This window comes from Gavialis gangeticus, unplaced genomic scaffold, assembly GCF_001723915.1.
Source record: "Gavialis gangeticus isolate Ggan-Ray unplaced genomic scaffold, GavGan_comp1, whole genome shotgun sequence".
NCBI lineage: Eukaryota > Metazoa > Chordata > Crocodylia > Gavialidae > Gavialis > Gavialis gangeticus.
Window position 1 is genome coordinate 94,452,927 of NW_017729022.1, and position 17,541 is coordinate 94,470,467.

At 39.8% G+C, this 17,541-nt stretch overlaps 1 long non-coding RNA gene across 1 annotated transcript in view; it reads left to right on the top strand.

Moving 5' to 3' along the window:
- The first annotated feature begins 297 nt into the window (after nt 1-297).
- The window catches only part of LOC109296291, a 219,048-nt gene continuing 201,804 nt past the window's right edge, over nt 298-17,541 (top strand). Inside the window, exon 1 of the long non-coding RNA XR_002096947.1 lies at nt 298-408. This is a non-coding gene — a long non-coding RNA (uncharacterized LOC109296291). The remainder of the gene's footprint in view (nt 409-17,541) is intronic.

Genomic DNA, 17,541 nt, shown 5'->3' on the forward strand with positions numbered 1-17,541 from the left:
CCCTAAACTGCATTTTCCAGTGAATAGGCTCTTTTTCCCAAAAAAGTTTCTCCAGCTGCACACCTCCATTCTATTTTGAGTGTGTGAGTGCTACATTATCAAAGCACAGAAAAGGCACTGGTCCTCTGTCTGGTTAGAGGTGTAAGAATTTCACTAAGAAAAAAACAAGGTGGAAAAGATGCACTGAAATGGAAGGAAAAAAGGAATCAGCCAGTAGAGACTGAGAGAAAAAAAGGAAAAAAGCCATTGGATGAGACTGAAAGTGATTTTTTTTCTTTCTTTTTTTTTTCAGTGAGAGACAGAGAGAGAGAAAACAGGTGATAAAAGTGAGAGAAAATGATATAAAGATGGAGCGACTTTCAGGTAACAGAGGCAAAAAGGCAAAGGAATAAGGTGCCTCACCAGTAGGTTAGTGAATTGTTTAATTTTCCATTTTCATATACTTCTCTGACAGATGTCCTGTATCTGAGTTTTGTAAGTAAGATTGGTGGCTATTTTTAACACTTATTAATGTTGCTGGCTACTTTATATTCTGTAGCTATATAAAAGGGGAAAAAAAGAGAAAACAAAATGCTTCAGACAGATGGGAACAGTCCCTGTGCCCCCCAGATTATTTTTCAGTGTGAAAGGGCAACATAAGGCTACGCTATCGAAGTTTCATTTAAAACTTGTGGGCCTACACTTGCAATCCATACATATAATCAACTTTACACCCATTCTGAGAATCTTGATAAGTTCCAGTGGGACTGCTGAAGGGAGGGGTGCTGTCCATGTTCATGTATGAATGCAGAACTAGAGCCTTACTGGGACTTGTAGTACCTAGGTCTTGTACAATAGTGCAAATACCAGATATTCAAAATTGTGGGATGTGCTTAAAAATAATGGTATTTAATATATTTGAGTGTTATATATACTTTTTAGCAACCTTCCAACATCTTAACCTTAGGGTTCATATTTTCAAGCTTTTCTCCACAGCATTCATGGCTAGAAGCTTATTTTCTTTCTTTTTTCAATGAGATGCTTATGAAATCATATGACTGAAGGACATTGGTCTTCAGGAAAAAACACTAGATAGTGCTAGACCTGTGATGAAATTAGAAGTTTTGGACACTTCTGTGTGCTAACCTGTTGCTTGGTGGTGAATTTTACTCTTACAGAAATTTCCAGTAATAGTACTTTCAGGTATTACAACCTAGTTCAGGTAGTCCACTCTTCCATTTCTCTAGACAAGGGGAATAATGACATGGCTGGGTGCCTGGGGCAGCTGCCACATGCAGGGGCAGTGGTGACTTCCGGTTGCCGTCACTACTACTGGCGCACTTGTGTGGCTTCAGAGGCAACTGTTTCTTTCCACTCCGCACCCCCACATCTCACTAAGACGGAGCGCCACCCTAGTTATACTATTGCTCCACTTCCAGTAGGTATCCTCAACTTTCCTGCCCCCTCTTTGGCTTTCTTTTTTGCGTTATTTTATTCAGAATTAGTCAGTTATGCTTTGAGGTTCTTTGTCTTGCTGGATCTCAAAAAATGTGCCTAGTTCTGCTGTTAGTCACTCTATAGCTTACTCACCCCTTTATAGAACAGCCTTAGGAGTCTTGACAATATACTTGACCAGAATCTAGAGAGTATTTGCTCTCTGAGAAGGGAAGGAGGAGAAAGAAAAATGGGTCATCAACATGAACGGGGAAATGACACCAGTGTGTCACCAAGACTGAGAATTTCTGCTTCACTGGTGGTTTCTGAGTGGGTTTTTTTTCTGTGTAATGGGTTTTAGTTATGGATTTCCAGATGAGCTGTTTGAAGTGGAGACAAGGACATGCAAATTTTTTTACTAGAAAAAAATGTAAACAGACCAGCATCCCCACTTCCCAGCATTCCTTCACACTCTTCCTTTCTCATAACCCATCACATGCACATGCTCCTACACATAATTGTTAGTTTGGGCATATGACCCTGATCATGTATTACTGAAGTCAGTGGGAATTTTGCCATTGACTTGAATGAAATAGAGTGCATATGAGTAATTTCATTTTGTGGGCAATCTTTTGTTCTACTTTGTGTGCCATGCTTCTTCTAATAACAATTGCACATGGGCAAAACAAGGTTTAAGATGCAAAAAGCCACTGAATGGTCTTGAATCCATCAGTGGCCTCTCAGTCAATAATTCTGTTTCTTAGAATCCAGTTTTGGTTTAACTGTTGTATCCATCTTCTTAGCATCGGAGAGCCTTCACTAGACTTAGCTGTCCTCAGCAATTTGAACAATCTGTTCAATCTTCTTTCTGGTTATTAGGTTTACGCTATGCAGTTTTAGCTCCCAATCTAAGTATTTTGTTGTTTAATAAAGAAATCTGCAAAAAGTTTTAAACAGTGCTACATCTGGAAGTTCTTCCTCATTAAAATCTAGGCAAATTCTGCCTGAATATTGAATTATGAAATGCAGGATTTGGCCTGGTTGTAATCAAAACATATGTACATATTCAGTGAAAAGCTGATTACTTTTATTGCTTTGGGGGAGGGAATCTCTTTAAACTGTGTGAAAGGAGCTGCATTTGAGAATTTCACCAATGAGAAGAGCAAGGAGAGACCTCTAGAGAGCACAAAGAGAGACTGTATCCTCTAAATTCAAAGGGGATGGAGAAAGAGCAGTGGGCATGGAAGAACTAGGGCATACAGTTTCAGAGAAAGAAGAGATGCCTATCAAAGATACTTAGGGAAATCAAGGAGAATGAGCTGGCAAGGAGAAGATTGTGAATAAGCGCAGTTTCAGTGGACTGGGAAGAAACCTAACTAGAGAACTTCAAGGATGGAGTTGTTTGGGCAAGAGGAATAGACAGAGCATGCGAGGAGCTGAGAAAAAAGGATGAAGAGAGAAGTATGGGATTAGTAAAGTTTTCTGCATGCTACTGTAAACACACAGGCTTATTGTGCCGATGACAGAGAGCTAAATAACAAAACTCAACTATAAACAGGTTGGTTTAGTTTCAAGGCCTTGTCCTTGTGCCTTGTGTAGTCATTCATAACTTTACAAATAGGGGTAGAAGGGTACTGTTTAAATGGGGTAGTGAGAGATTTAATCTCTTGTTGCACTGATGTGAATAACTGTGCAAGGTGCACAACAACAGAGAGTCCAGACCTTACTGTCCAACCTAGGTAGAATCCAGAAAGCATGGGTAGAAGAGGAAGAACAATAGTGAAAAGCAGGTTCATTAATTTCTAAAATTATTTAATATCAATAGACTGAGTTTATTTTACAGGTGTGGACACTTCAGAAGTGTTTGTTAGATTTTTTCTTTTGACTGTCCCTTTCATTGATTAACTTTCTAACTTCTCTAAAGAAAGGGAGGGACTGAAACCACTGCAAAGACAAGAATGAGCCTAGTTGGACTCATGATGTCAACGGGCTAGGAAATATATTTTCTGTTTCCAGTTAACATACGAGTTCGATTCAATCTTTGGGGGACTGCAGGGCCAGGAGTGGTAGGTTATTGAGTTGTAGGGGAAGTAAGAGAACTTAGGCCTCATACAGACATTCAGTTCCTTCTGGGAGAGCAGCGAACGTACAGATGTTGGGCCTTTTTCTCCTAGGGTAAAAATGGCTGCTACAGGAGAAAAATAACCTGGGAACAGTACTAAATCATTCTTAGGCAAGTTTCTTTTGAGAGAGTGAATATTTGTATATGTCATGGTTTCTCTTAGAAGAAAACATAGTCTTTTGGCATCTCCTCCCCACCCCCACTGGCCAAAGGTATTGTTCACTGAACCCTGCTACTCCAGCAGGGAGCAGAACACATCCCTTTAACAATCTGCATATTGTGCTGCAGGGAAACACAGGTTGACTGTGATAGGTCTGGGTTAGGCAATCAAGGCTGCCCTATGCACTGCTGCCATCTGTCACTAGGCACACTAAGGAATCTTGCAGAGAGCATGCTGAGATATGGGCACAGGCTCCCCTGGCTGCCCAGTATCAGCACTGCAAGCTCTCTGTTCTTCGGGGCTTCAGCACTGGAATGTCTGTACATGTAACTCTGGATAGGTTTGTCTACCAGGAAAAAAATGTGGGGGAATTCTCCCAGATTATTTGAATGTGTGTACACAGCATTATTAGTAGATTAAGGAGTTGGAATGTTTTATGTAGGATGGTGGGAGTCCTGAGAGAATTGCCGGTTTGGAAGAAATAGGAGAAAGGTCTTACTTAGCTTTGATATAAGTGCCTGGGTAGAAGAAAAGCAGAAGCCAAGGTGTGATGTAGGGACATGGTGGAGATGTGAAAAAGAAGCCTTCTTCTGCATCAGTTTCTCCTCTGTTGGGAAAAGTGTCTGTGCTTCTGACCCAGCTGGGAGACCACTAAATGAGTATTTAAAATAAGCTCTTTCCACCTTTAGCAGTAGCATAAGTAGGGATGGGCAAGCAGGGCACCAACTTAGGAGCGCTAAGAATGCCTCCCACCCCTGCAGAGTCTGTGCCCTGACAACAAAAGCATCCCCATGGCATTGCTCTTGCAGCAGCAGCTGGGTGCCTAGGCATTGAAATTCAAAGTGCAGAATACCTGCTTAAACCAAAAATGGGGGGTTGGCCTCTGGAAATGTAATAGAGGTAATAGAAGTTTGGCCAGACTGCTAAATGTTATATCCTGGGGGAAAAAAATTAACTTGAAGAACCTCAGCTACTGTAGATCAGCACAAATCTAATGATGTAAGCAGAGCTGTACTATGTTGTGCTATTTGAAGATCTGGCCCATAGGGATTTATTGTTGCTCTGAGAAGCACAAATTTTCTATCACCAAATGTCAGCACTTTGGTGTGAAATGGTATAAATGGCTCATTGGGTTCTAAGGTGTTTACAAGGCCATCTGCAAACAAGGATGAAGTATGGGCTTTATTTAACTGCAACAGGCTTCAGTAAGATTGCTCCATGGTTATGAGAAGGGATCCTGGTTTTTGCTGATAAAAAAAAATGCCCATTTTTCAGATATGAAAAAGTAACCCAAAATCAACATTTTTCTGTGATTAAAATGAAACAGCACTATATTTATACATGGATATAGATCTCTCTCTATATATCTATATAGATATAAAATAGATATATAGCTATATAGATGTGTGTATATCTATAAAATAGATATATAGAGCTATCTATCTATCTATTAGAGGCATTTTATTTTAGTCATAGAAAAAAGGAGATTTTGGGTTACTTTTGCATATTTGAAAAATGGGGACTTTTTTTTTTATCAGAGAAAACCAGGATCCCTCGTTATGAGTATCCAGATATGTTACTGAAGGTTCTGCCATATAGCAGTGTAGTTCTTTGCATGTTTTGTGTGAAGGATCTACCATTGGGGGATGGGGGCGGGGGTATCTTCTCTAAATGCTTGCTGCCATGCCCCTTAATGATTACATCAAACATTTTTCTCAAAAGGGGTTGGTTAAGTGTTTACACATGCCTGAAATTTATAGTACAATTGTTAACATCAGAAATGCCTCCTCTTTCTAAAAAATTAATTTCTGAATAAAAGCTAATATTTTTAAAGCTGGTTGTGCGTTTTTTTATTATTTTCCATTTTGATATTTTCTGTAGTGACTGACAATTCTTTACAGTGATATTTATATTAATTTAATGACACTATGAAAAAAATGTGCCTATTGCATGCACAATGAAATGAAAACAACAATATTCTGATTTTTGTTTGCACAATTGATATTCCTTTCATTGACCACCCTCTACTCTATACACATTAAGTTTTTTGTGACCCATTTTTGTACTAGGCTTCATTAGCCTTTGACCTGTCTACACAATCTATTTCTTCTAGAGTAAAATTTGGTGGTATGAACCTTCAGCCCTAATTGATACACGGGTTCCCAGTATCAGCAGTGTCAAATGGCTGAATGGATACAGAGGCTGAGCTGCTGTTTCATACCTAGAGAATAGCTCTGGGTGGATAGCACAAGCTAGACAGGAGGACTAATAGGGGCTTTGTCTGCACAAGTATTTTTTTTCTTAAAATTTCCCACCATTGGTAATAGTGTTGCAGCTTCTTCAGTGCAGATTGTAGGACTGGGTCTAGTATCACTATGGTATCTGGTGATAAGATGATTAGATAATATGTAAATAACTATATAGTAAATAACTACCAGCAGCAACTTGTCAACACTGGCAATCCTACCATGTCTACCTATGGCAGGAATGAACTAATGTTGTAAATGGCAGAAAATTTGGGAGAAAATAAGCTAATAGGCTAGAAACAGCTAGGACACCCTGAATTCTCATTCTGGCTCTGTGTAACTTTGGGAAGTCACTTCACTTCTGTCAACCTTAGGATATCTTTACACATCTCTGAGGTGGGGGAGGGCTGCAGCGTCTTGTGTATGCAGTGTCTTACACTTCAAAATGGCAGTGGGGGCACTTTAACTAAAGCTCAAATGAAGCTTTAATTCATTTGGAGAGTGGGGACACTGCCATGTTGAAGAGTGGGGACGCTGAATACACGTGATGCCAAGGCTGGTGGAATGTTCTCGTTGGAATACAGAGCAGGCATCGAGCAAGTGTATAGGCGCCCTTAGTTTCTCAGTCTTAAAATTGGGATAAGAGATATCTATCTATCTAATGAAGATATTAAGAGGTATTGGTAGTTAATGTTTGTTCAACACTTTAAGCAGGTTAGGTCTATGAAAGGGATAATTGTTTAGTCCCATTTAGAATAAGCTTGCACCACTGAGAGGACAGAGTTCTTCAGCCTAAAACCCCAGTGTGATTGCAGAGGAAACCTATTACTCATTTCGTGCCTTGACTTAAAATACAGAACACCCTACTGCCCAATACGCTGCCTAAGCAGACACATCATCCCTAATGTATTTATCAGAAGAATAAAAGTGACAGAAGGGGATTCCCCAAAATGTTTTGTAATTTTTTTTCTTCTGTGCTGCAGTGGAAGTCCCAGAATAGCCATATAGAATTTGCACCGAAACAGGAAGTTAAAACTAGCTATGCTTACATGTGCTGCCTTTGCTGCTTTGGCTTTACTGGAAGCCTGTGTCTTTGTGAGCAAGAAATAACTCGGAGGAGGGGCCCAGGAAGAGAAGTGCTGGGGGCTTAAATCCAAACAAGGTGTTATTTAAAGAACAGAAGAGAAAGCTGTTTCTTTTCAAAGGAGAAGGGAGGAAAGACACTGAAATGACTTTTGAATGCATCAGCGCTGGGTCCTCCAAATTTGTCACTTTAACTGGGAATGTGGCTTTTTAGTGTACTAAAAATACCAAGGCCTGGTCTACATAGAGTTTTATACTAATATAACTATTCTGTGATTTCTTACTAACATATAGTTAATACAGCACAACCTATAGTGCAAATACAGTTGTACCAGGGTAAAACTGTATTATATCTATAGATCTTAATACCTTTCCTTCAGCAGAATAACACATTTGTTCCTGCTTGGGATGGGAAACTGCTTTAACTATATAGTTAAAATTGTATGACTTTTGTGTATAGGCAAGGTTTGAACTGCTCCAGCTTCCATTGATTCCATTGTGAGTTGAAGACTCTTGACAGCTTAGTGCCTTCACGCTATAGGCTTGGCCACTTTTGGGGGGCAGGGAAGGATGGAACCCCCCCCACGTCCATTGCAGGGCAGGATTCTCAAAAATGGGCAGTATGTCAGGTACTGAATATTTTTTCAAATTTAGACCAAAAGTGTCACAGTCGGAGCATAGGTTGAGCACACTTAAAAACCTGCACCTTGATCAGGTACCTAAACCAAGGCCTTTGGGAACCTGGCTTCAGTTGTGGGTGCTGACTACTTGGAAAACCTGGTCCTTTGTGTAGGGCTCCCCTGGTACCTTCATCTGGTTTCTGAGTACTTAGACCTTTGTAGTAGCTTAAATGGAGCTGGGTATTGTTAGCAAATTCACTGTCAGGGGAAAAATGAGAAAAGATTAGCCAGCATACATGAGAACGGTATACATCATTTAAAAATTTCAAGTTAATGGAATATAATGTTGCTTCCCTGATAGAAATATACAGACTATGAACCATGTTTAGCTAAAGTGCAGATGAAAAGTATATTATCGGCATCATGCTGAGAACTGAATTTCCATTTTCCAAAGATTTAAAGAAACAGGACCAGTTCGTCAGATGGTGTAAATGAGTGTAACTCAGTATAATTGAACTGATTTAAATGAGTTGGGGATTTGTCCCACAGTGTTCAATGATTAGTATTCAAAAGAATAAAAGAGATACAGCTCCATAGATTTTACCCTTTTGTTAGTTTGCTATTAAAATTCAAAATTACACACTGCATCTCAGGATCATAAGGGCCTCTATGGGATTTTCTCAATAGTCCTGATCAATATTTACTCCCTTGAAATCATTTAAATATCTTCTGAAGGCACATCATAAACACTTTGGGAAGCTATTCAATGTCACCTCAAATACCATACTTTTACATTGCATGTGCAAGCTGTGTGAATAATCGGGGTAGGTTGTTAGCATGTTGTGTTGTGCACTGTAAATGTGTCATTTTAACAGTGTTAACCTGGAATTACAAAATACACATGCTCTAGCATCATTACTGTGCATGTACTAAGGGTTGTTTTATAATCTAAGACTCATGACAAGGAAATGGGCCACTGGGGGTTATATGCCTATTTCTACTACTGACTCGTTTTGACATTGGGTGGGCTGTTGGGAAGTCATCTTCCCTTTTGTTTTTAGTATAAAAATAAATACAATTAAATACAGTGAAAAAGAAAAGTATCTAGCTCTTCATCAGTAATTTTATTGGAAAGAGGAAACGTTGCTCTTCTTTTAAGCCAGGGCCTTTAATATCAACTACAGTAAATTGTATTGAAATTGTATTTAGGGCCCAAGATAAGCTGCTGAATCTCAGGAATTCAGAGGTAACATTCCTTATCCATCTGTAATGCAACCCTTCCCACCAAAACATGCAAGCACAACAGAGTGAATTAAGACTTTTTTTTATTAAGGGAGCATCTTCCGTCCAACTATTGTGCATTCTGGTTACATAACTGAAATGATTAAAACTTAAGTTTCATGGATTTTATTTTTATCAAGGATTCTTTCGTATTGTTTAATAGAGGAAAATTTTCTTGGATGTTTGTAGAGCTCACTGAATTTTCAAAAGCGCTGACTTAGTTTCTCTGTTAAAAAGTACATAAGGCCAAATTCTGCCCTCAGCTGCATAAGCACAGCTGCCATGACTGCAGTGGAAGCTATGTGTGTGCATCCAAGGGCAGAACGTAGACCATAATTTTTAGGTATATGTAAGTGTTAGTTGGAAGCTAATCAAAGGTCACATAGAACTCCTGGCATTGGGCCATGTGGAATAAATTAGACTTTATGTTCATCTTCCTAATTTTTAAAGCTTTTTGTATACTTGAGAGACCAGGATGTCAACTTTATAGTCTGTTTAGTCATTTTGGATATAAAATTTTACTTAGTTTTCAACCATGAGTTGCTCCATAGAATTGAAGTCCACTGTTAACTAGCTGTCAAACACCACTGTAGATGTGTGCGCATTTCAGTGGTGGTAAAGTCATGCCTCTGTAAATGGACACCTCAGCAGGAAGGGTATTACTTAGGTATCTGTTTTATTGGGTTCAGATATTTTAGTCATTTTTTTCATAATGCATGTTATGCTGCAAGTGTAATAAGAAGACACTGAAAGGACACATGTGCCATTGTGCTATAATGTGTCAGAGATCTTGCCTGATGTACTAAGAAGTGTTATGAAAACAGGGTCTATATTTGGTAACAGAGTATTTTTTCACTCTACTATTTAATAGAGAGTTCAAAAATTGAAATGCAACTCAAGACTGAGTCTTAATTTCATAATGGTTACAGAAACCTTCTAATGTGTGCACAGACTTTTCCATGTAGGAAGTGAGGTTTATTGAGACCTTATTGAGGAGGACCTTTACAGAGGTCTTTGAAATTGTTGGAACCAACCACAAGATCCACTAGGGCAGTCTGTTAATTTATCTGGCACAGATATGCCCTGAAGCAATGTGATTAAACCTATTTTTATAAATAAAAAATAAATAAAAGTGCAAATCAGTTTCTGAACACTGTGAATGTCTATCTGATATTTTTTATACAGGAACATTAAAGTAATGCAAAGACAGGCCTGCCTGCTGCTCCTTTGGCATATTTGTGATTGTACTGTTATTTTGTGAAAAGATTTCCTATTCTGAAGTGGCACATATTCATAATTCTTATTTTTAGTCCAAATGAAGGTAATAAGAAATGCCCTCAGAGCAGTCTGATCCAAATTACACCCATAAGATAGGTAAAAAATACTTCATCCTTTGTAATGGATGAAAAGCAAAGCTGCATCTGTTTCTCCTCAATGAAAAACTGTAAGTTTTCCTGCACAATATCTTTGAAAATCTTGTATTGTGCTCACCCAACCTACTGATTACAATACCTAGATATGTATTTCTGATTTGGGCCATCTTTATGTATCCATTTTCTGTCACATGAGAGTACAAGAGGAGTTACCTTTCACTCATAGGAAATATTTCTATTCTCTTATTCTTTTGACCTGAATAAATACTGGGGATAAAGGTCTAAGGGAGACTTTGCCCTAATTGAATGAAATCCAGTACTCCAAAAAATCCAGGATCAGATGACTCGTCACTTCCTATGTATATTAGAGTCCTCGTGAATCCTGAAGTGAAAAACAGACTATTTATTTGATTTGATTTTATATGCTGCCCATCCCAACAAAGGTTCAGGGCATCATACAGTAAGATGACAGAGGAGAGCTGTCCAGAATGATGTATTTTGCTAGGACCTTGTCCTGATAGGAAAGAGAACCCAGGAAACAATAGGTCTGTTTGTCTTATCTAGGTCCTGGGGAAGATCTTTGAGAAAATTATCCAGGAGCACATCTGCAAGGGACCAGAAGGGGAGATTATGCTTAGGGGCAACCAACATGGGTTCATTAGAGGCAGGTCCTTTCAGACCAACCTGGTTGCCTTCTACAACCAGGTCACAAAAGCCTTGGACGCAGGTGTTGCAGTGGATGTAGTGTTTCTGGACTTTAGGAAGGCCTTTGACATTGTCTCTCACCCCGTTCTCATTAAAAAATTAGGCGACTGTGGTGTCAATGCCTACACAGATGGGTCACAAATTGGCTGCAGGGCCACACTCAGAGAGTGGTCATTTTTGACCTAGAGGGATGTGGGCAGTGGGGTTCCTCAGGGCTTGATCCTTGGGCCCATACTGTTCAACATCTTCATCAGTGACTTGGACGAGGGGGTGAAAAGCACCTTGTTCAAGTTCGCAGATGACACTAAGATGTGGGGAGAAGTGAGCATGCTAGAAGAGAGGGACAGGCTACAACTAGATCTGGACAGGTTACAGAGGTGGGTGGATGAGAACAGGATGGGTTTCAATACAGACAAGTGCAAGGTGTTGCACCTGGGGAGGAAGAACAAGCAGCATACCTACAGGCTGGGGAACTCCCTTCTTGTCAGCACAGAGGCAGAAAAGGGTCTTGGAGTCACTGTTGATTGGAAGATGAACATAGGCTGACAGTGTGGGGATGCGATCAGGAAGGCTAACTGCACTTTGTCACGCATCCACAGATGCATCACGAGCAGGTTGAAGGAGGTGATCCTCCCCCTCTATGTGACATTGGTCAGGCCGCAGTTGGAGTACTGCATCCAGTTCTGGGCGCCGCACTTCAGGAGGGATGTGGATAGCATTGAGAGGGTCCAAAGGAAGGCCACCCACATGATCAAGGGGCAGCAGGCTAGGCCCTATGAGAAGAGGCTATGGGACCTGAACCTGTTCAGCCTCCACAAAAAAAGGCTGAGAGGGGATGTGGTACCCGCCTATAAACTTGCCAAGGGGGGACCAGCAGGTAGTGGGAGAGTCCCTGTTCCCCTGAGCACTACCAGGAGTAACAAGGAATAATGGCCATAAGTTGACTGAGAGTAGATTCAGGTTAAATATCAGGAGGCAGTACTTCACATTCAGGGCAGCTAGGATCTGGAACCAACTTCCAAGGGAAGTGGTGCTCACCCCTACCCTGGGGGTCTTCAGAAGGAGGCTAGACAATCACGTAGCCAGGGTCATTTGACCCCAGCATCCTTTCCTGCCCATGGCGGGGGGTCGGACTTGATGATTTGATTAGATCCCTTCCGACCCTACCAACTGTGAAACTATGAAACTTGTCATTAACGGTATCCAGGAGTTAAGTTTGGAGAAGAAAAACTTTACAACAAGGCCTATAACTACTGCTTGTTCTTATGAAAGGTTGTAACTACTACAGGGAAAGTAAAAAACTTAGCTGTTGTTAACCTAAGTGTGAAGTAGAAAAAATTGACTGACAATCTGGATCTGTAGTGACATATTTTTTAATCAAATTTAAGAGGAGCTAGATATATTTTTCATTGTGTGTGGCTTTATTGATAAAATTGTGATAGAAAAGTACTTATGTAGTATAGTATCTGTTTACTCAACCTATCTGAGTACAGAGTGATTTGGAATCTCTGTTCTTCTCTGAATTCTCTGTTGTTTATTTCCTACATAAAAGGTCCAGTTAGCTAAACTGTAGCGGTGAGTTAGAATATAATTTCAGTAGAAATTGTAGTTTCATAGATTTCATAGACATTAGGAGCTGGAAGGGACCTTGTGAGATCAAGTCCAGCCGCTCTGCCATAGGCAGGAAGTCTGCTGGGGTCAAATGATCCCAGCAAGATCAGCATCTAAACGCCTTTTGAATGAGTCCAGAGCAGGTGCTTGCACCACCTCTGGGGGGTGTCTGTTCCAGACCCTGGACACTCGGACTGTAAAGTTTTTCCTTATGTCTAGTCTAAATTAGCCTTCCAGAAGTTTGTGGTTATTAGACCTCATTAGCCCTTGGGGAGCCCTGGTGAACAACTATTCTCTCAGATCCTGATGCACCCCCCTTATTACTTATAGGGTGCCACCAAATTCCCCCTGACCCTTCTCTTCTCCTGGCTGAAGGGTCCCATGTCCCTCAACCTCTCCTCATAAAGCTTGCTCTCTTGGCCTTTGATCATGGGGGTGGCTCTCCTTATACTCTTTCAAGCTTATCCACGTCCCTCCTGAAGTGGGGAACCCAAAACTGGACACTAAGGTCGAGTAAAGCAGGAGGATGATGTCCCAGGTTTTGCTTGGTGGATGCATGCCAGAGCTTGGTTTGCTTTGCCAGCTATGACATTGTATTGGTGGCTTATGTTCATCTTGTGGTCAATCAAGACCCACAAGTCTCTTTCGGTCATGGTGCTAGTGAGTGTAGCACTGCCGAGCCTATAAGTGTGATACTGGTTTTTCCTCCCAAGGTGGAGCACCCTGCACTTCTTTATGTTGAATGCCATCAGGTTTTGGTCCACCCACCTTGCAAGCCTGTCTAGGTCGGCCTGTATCCCCAGCCTGTCCCCCAGCATATCTGCCTTCTCTCATTGTTTAGTGTTGTCCACGAACTTTGCCAGTCCGCATCTGACGTCTGAATCCAGATCATTGATGAAGATGTTGAAGAGTACTGGCCTGGGTACTGAGCCCTGAGGGACACCACTGGTTGCCTTGTGCCATATAAGTTGCATATAAGAAGAAAATATAACTAGAGCCAGAGTTGAAAGGTTCCCTCCAATTTAATGCAATTAGGGCCTTGGTATTAGGGCCTTGGTTCTTACTTAATCCAGTATTGAAGATTTTGCTATATTAGTTTGTCTGTTGACAGGATGGTATCACAGTGTAAAAGTAATACTATAAATTCTTTGTCTCTTGACTTTGCCATACTCTTACTCAGGAATAGTAAGGCATGCAAACAAGACAGATGGGACAGTTTCTTCCAATAAATGGCTCTATATAATTTACATATTACAGGTTATCATGGCTCAAAAACTATTCATCTGTACATTGATATAAAAACGGGTTTTCCCCATCATTCAAGTCAGTGTGCCAGTTTAGTTCTGTTCCAGTATTTGCAGTTACTCTATGATGGGTGTGTCATCCAGATGGATTTATTCAAGCACAATATGAAAATAGCTAGTCCAGAAATAGGAACAATCCTCTTGCAGTATAAGTCACCATGTAAAACTTGACAAAGATATCACAAGGTGCAGTATAACTTCATAAGAACATATTTACTGTGTGGTATATGATAGAGTACTTTTTTTTCTAGTAGTGGAATGAAAAAAACTTGCTCTTATGTGGGATGTAGGATCCATCTTTCGGATGAGAAATAAAATGGAATCCTTTTTCAATTATAAAAGTTAATGATCAAGTAGTACATGTTACAAAAGGAGGGTGTTAACCCCAGTGTCCTGACTAAATTCTAACATATCTTCCCACCTAAAAGATTCCCCTACACTTAGAACTTTATGTTGGATAAATTATATTTTACTTCCTGCTACAAACTTTCATGTAGCATTTCTCTGGTATTGGTCAACAGCTGTACTCTTCCATTCAAAGGATGGTAGATGTATAAACTCTTAAGATTCTTTGTAATGAAAAGAATTATGTTAGTGTAAAATATCAGCTTTTTTTAATTGTTAATTACCTTCAGTTTTGTCTTATTCTTATTTCAGTTCTGCATCTGCTCCCATATGCTGCCTTACTTCTTGGTAAGGAACACTCCCATTGAAATTGGTATGCAGTCTATATACTGCTAATGCTGAATTATATTAAATGTATAGCAAAATCTAGTAATCTTCATCACACCACGGGGGATTGGTAATGATGATTCATTATCCATGAATGACTAATTGTCAGTAGTTAACCATTTTCAGCTTTTTGAAAGATATATTTGCACGCCACATTGAGATACAGGAAAGAGTTGAATTTTGACATTTGTAATGAAGAAAAAATATATTACAAAAATTGCAAGTGCAAATTTATATGCATTTTGGCTTGGTGTATGAGAAGTATGAGATTATATAGATAAATGCTTAATGTAAAGTTTTTTACTCCAATAATTTGGAGTACTTGCTATATAATAATTGCATGATTATGATGGAGTAAAATAATTAGTCAGAGATTTTTTGCCTTGTGTCCTTACATGCACTCATTGCCAAAATAGTAGATAATTCTCCAAAAGAGTAGTGGATTATCTATGTTTTGTTCAGCCAAGAAAGCCAAGTATCAATTGGCTTGAGGGAGGCTTTAGAAGAACCATACCTTTTATGTCAACTTAATCTCAAGACTCAGTTCCATTGTTATTTAGGATGCATCTATGTTTGGCAATACTGAATATTGAATACTGAATCATAATGAATCATCATCACCAGTCCCCCTTGGAGTGATGAAGATGACCAGACTTGACTGTACATTTAATGTAATTCGGCATTAGCAGTATTGCCAACACTAACAGATGATGCATTAGACAAAGTGTTTTATGTATAAATCAGTAGGACTCTGATTGGGACTCAGTGAACAGACTAATAAACCACAGTGATGAGTTGTCCCAGTAGCTAATTAACCACATTTCATTTCACTTACTTGGGATTTCCTTTCTAGTTATTTTCACTTGAAAGTACTTTGGTTATTGGACATTGTAAATGGGTTTAATTTTTTACAGATTTTTAAAACTGTTTTGAGGAATCAGGATATGTGTCTCTTTTAGAAGATGCATCATAATTGAATATAGGGAGTTGTCTTTTTGGAGGCAAATATACTTTTTCCCACACCATGCCATGTAAAAGATGTTGCTAAAAAACTACCAAACCATTTCTGTACACTGACTCAGATACTAAATCCCAGATACTTGTGTAAGGCAGAATTTCAGTATGTGCTAGAAGTGGAAAGAGGAAAAGATGTTAATTTTCTACTTGTTTTATGGAATTAGATTGTCTTTATCCAAACTATGTTCTTTGTGTCCAGGTAAGACAAAATATTAAGTACAATTTTCAAAAACTCCTAAGTCACAGCTAAGTTTTGAAGGTCCCTAATAACTACCATTGATTTCAGTGATAATCCTTTGGAGAAGCTGTCTTTTTGGAACCGGAGACTTACTTTTAAAAATTACTTAAGCACTAGCAGCTGAAGCTTAGTAGAAAAGTTAATGGGGCTTTGGCTCCAAAGTCACTTCAGATGTTTTTGAAAGTTTGGTCTTCATCTAAATCAAAGAAGATTGATTACTTTCTATAAAACTGAATTTTCATCTGTTGAATGCAAACAAGTTGCTTTTTGCGTGTGAGATTCACAGAAAATGAGTGATTATGGTTGTAATTTTACCTGTACTGCTCTGTGTAAAAACTGTTTTCATGGATAGGTAGACTCAAAGCCTAAGCTGCTAATGATTCATGTTGACACTTTTTTGCTCCAAAATTCCAGTTTTCACCACTATAGTTACTAAAACCATTCACCACCACTGAAGTTCCATAAAAACTGAAAAATCTGATAATAATGGCCTTGACACGAGGACTAGCCAGCTGAATGCAAAACGCTTTGCTCTTCTGCTGTCTTGCTGCTGATACTAAGATAATACCAGCATCTAATTCTAAATCATTTTCTTTGTTATGACTTATTTTCCCTAGCATAATATTTCCAGGCATGATTTGGGCCACCTGGGCTTGTACCTCTTGAAATGCTGCTTAATTTCCCTGTTTGTCACTTTTAAACAACAGTGCCATTGCTGTGTTAAAGTTCTTCTGGGCTAGTTACAGGCAGTCAAAAATCCTAAGGCTGAACTGATTCAGTCTTTGCAGGTTAGTCTAAGCTGCACACGTTAAATTCAATTGAAACAGAAGTGAACAGACATTTATCTTTGATTCAGGAAATGCAGCCACATGCCTGCAGTGGCTCAGGCCAGAAGCCAAGGGGGGCACTAGACCACAGCTCTCTGGCTGTGTTCACTTCCTCTTCCTACTTTCCCCAAGGTCTCTGGGATTTGTAGTCCAGAATTACAGCAGCAGGACTCTGCAGAGTTGTTCATCACTTCCTCTTCCTGCTGCCTCTGAGATTTGTAGTCCACAGTTGCAGCTAGCAGGAAGTTTGAACAAAGGAAGGGTTGTTTAACCCTGCTCCCTGGCCCCAGCCCCCAGTCAGGGTTTGCCTGAAGAGGCATTCCCCCCTGCAAACTGGACTGCATCCCCAGCTGGGCTTCCCTCCCCTCCCCTCCCCTCTTTAGCCACCCCTCACTGCTCCAGCTAGGGACCAGAGGGGTGGGGCTAGCCCTTATCTCTGGAGCAGACAGCCCAGGGCTGGAAAGCATGCTGGGAGGCCGGGGGACTGTACTTTAACTTGAACCAGGAAGGGGTCTGTGACAGATGTTTTATAAACCAGTTTGACCCAAATCAGTTAGGTCTGAAACTACATTCAACCAGGTTTATCTTAAACCAGTTTCAGTCATTTTGAAACTAGTTTATGTGCACTGAACTTTTTTTTGTTACAAGTTTAAACCAGTTGCTGATTACTTAAACTGATTTATGTGTAACTACAGTCTCTAGCTCTGGAGTTTAGTATTGGAGAAACAACATGACCTCTCCTAAATTAAATTATAGTAGTGCAGCTTTAGTTTATGTTAGGTTGTCACCTAGAAACTTAATTAACCTGA